Source organism: Poecilia reticulata, linkage group LG8, assembly GCF_000633615.1.
Source record: "Poecilia reticulata strain Guanapo linkage group LG8, Guppy_female_1.0+MT, whole genome shotgun sequence".
Classification (NCBI taxonomy): Eukaryota; Metazoa; Chordata; class Actinopteri; order Cyprinodontiformes; family Poeciliidae; genus Poecilia; species Poecilia reticulata.
Window position 1 is genome coordinate 12,622,421 of NC_024338.1, and position 3,071 is coordinate 12,625,491.

The following is a 3,071-nucleotide window of genomic DNA, read 5'->3' on the forward strand; positions in this document are numbered from 1 at the left end:
AGCATTAATAAATATCATATCAAAATATAATTATAATAATCAAATCCATTCAAAGTCATTACTGAGCACAGTTATAGAGTGGGGCTTAGTACAATTTCCAAAGCAGCCAGTTGTTTCTGTTTTGTTGTTGTTGTTGTTGTGAAGCTTTGATACCGCGGCACGTAGTGACAGATTCACTTTCAAAAAGAAATGCATTTTTAATACTTGTTATTGTCAGTTTAATCATCACAGTGTCAAGATAAAACACTAATTCCATACTGCTTTTCCCAAATGGATCATCTAAAACCACATAAATTAAAGGTTTGGGAATTTATGTCCTTCTTTTGAAATAAAAAAGGACACAGGATGTAATACAAAAGGATGACWYRTATCTAAACAATCTAGAGTTTTATATATATATATATATGATTTCTAGTTCAAAAAGTCCAACACACTCACATTTTCTCACTTACATTTTACTACTCATATACATGCTGCATTGACTGAGACAGGCTTGTTTTCCACAAGCTGGAGGCAGCAGCTATTGTGTTGTGATAAATGGACTGTCTCCTGTCCCTGTAGCCAGAGGGCTCCACAGCTCTCCAAAGGCAGCCTGCAGATGCTTGGTGGCCTCTGTCCTAGGTTTCCTGTCTCCTGATTCAGCACCAGCTGTGCGCACCAGCAGAAAGGAAAAAAAAAACTTGTGAAAAGTAAAAAAAATATATATCTATAATTCACAAGAGGCTTCAGAGGTTAGTATGACCTCAGATGGACAATAGTGTTCACTTTAGCTGACGGCAATCAGGAAAAGTATTGAAGAGGAAGGAAAACCGCAGATTATATAATTCTGGAGCAGGATAGCATTCTCTTGATCATCTGGATATGATTGTTGCTTACTTAAGCTCGAATGAATCCCGTACAGAGCCAGCTGATCAAAAGCTGAACTTGGCAAATTTGTTGTGTGGTTTGAGGACAATCTCTGACAGTTTCTACGGCTGACTCTACCCAGGAGCCACTCTGGCAACTGAAAGAGGCCGGGCTTTACGGCAACAATGGCAGGCGTGCCAGGGGAGCCGCGGCAGCGACCGTGGTGGGCTGTCAGAGAGCTGTGTGGCAGCGCTGCTCGGCTGAAGCTGCTGCTCCCTCCATAATGGAACAGCTGTTTGGAGCATGGTGCGCCAGGGTGCTGGAGCACAGAGTAAACAGAGGAGAAGAGCAGTGTAAACAGAATGAGAAGGGGGGAGGGGGGGTCTGGATCTCTGCTACCATGAGCGGGGTAAACACCCCAGAGAACTAAATGGAGGGGTTGTCAACACAGGAATGCACAAACACCACTACATAGCAGCTTTGGGAAGAAATGACGGAGGTGGGGGGGGGGGGGGGGGTGCATTGTGAAACAACCATTACTCCAACCACGGTTCACATACAAATAAATGATGTTTTTTTTTCTGACTGGATACCGANCGGGGTAAACACCCCAGAGAACTAAATGGAGGGGTTGTCAACACAGGAATGCACAAACACCACTACATAGCAGCTTTGGGAAGAAATGACGGAGGGGGGGGGGGGGGGGGGGGTGCATTGTGAAACAACCATTACTCCAACCACGGTTCACATACAAATAAATGATGTTTTTTTTTCTGACTGGATACCGAATTACAATTATCTTTTACATAATTTTATTTTGTAATCTTGATTACTTAAGATTGTGGCTCCTTTAATGATATTGAAGACCAAACATTTTTTAATTATTCACTTTAATGCTGCTTACAAGATAAGGAGTGMGCCCAATTGTCCTGTGATTATAAACAGATAATACAAGAGGCCACCTTTTATGATAGGTGCAGGAGTGACTTCCACTGTGCTTGCAAAAAATACAAATATTGCTGTTTGGAAATGTGCCTGGTTAACAAAAACACAAAATATTTCGAATTTAATATTGACACATACATTCTATAGTCTTAAACAGGCTCCCCAAAATCTAAATTTGTATGTGCAACAACGTGCATGGAGTTTTACTAAATGCTGCATATTCTTTCTTTTCATAGAACTTTGCAAAAAAAAAAAAAAGAAAGCAAAATAAAAAAAAGAGCTGTAAAAGCAGAAATCTTTAAAATGTAAAGAAAATGTAAAAATGTAAAATGCAAAACTGAAAATTGCTTAAGACAAAGTTGAAACAAACATTTTATATTCTTGTTATACCTCAAGAGCTTGCTGATTCCTTTCTTCTGGTCCTAACTTTGTTGATTTATCCATGGGAACACCACGTTCCTCACTGGCAGAAACATTATCAAAAAATAAATAAATAMATTTWAAAAAAAAGCTCACTCACTTCAACCCTGAAAGAAAACGTGATAATATGAATATGAGTCACGCTGTTAATTATATTGTTGTTGCCATTTCAACACGCTGGCAACATCGCATCAGAGTTTGTACGTGACATATGTAACAAGGAGCAACTGTAATCCCGTGTATTACAGAGAAAAGTTTCTTTAGCATAGCTGATTCAGAATCTGCACAAGCCTGTTGCCACAGAGGCATGAATCAGGCGTGGCACGTCTGAACAGCAGCCGCTACAACAACAATGTGCTGCCTGTACAGCAGTATGCAAAAGTTTGAATCCACACCTAATTTACAGACGTTCAAAGTGCTTCTCATAATTAGTTCTATAGGTTTCAAGTAGGTCTTTTGGAGATTTTGCTGTTCCAATTGTTCAGTATTTTTACCACACTGTGCTGTGTGTGGTCGAAACATGAAAAGTTAATTAAGCGGAAGACCTAAGATATCTATCTCCAGGACATGAGCAGTTGTAAGTTAATTCTTTTAGAATAATAAAACATTTGTGAACATAAGCATTTAGGTTTTGCCACATATTTGATTCCACTGTGCTTTAGAGGTTGAATCTTCCCCACAGTCTTTGGCCTTTTGGAATGCTAACATGTTTTCTTAAAGAAAAGCCCCATTATCCTTATCCATCTATAGACCAACTGACCATCACATTCTAACCAAACAAAAGCATTTCCACAACATTATGCTGGTGCCACCATTTTCGTCTAAACATGAACATTTTAAGTTAATGTGCAGTGCCAATA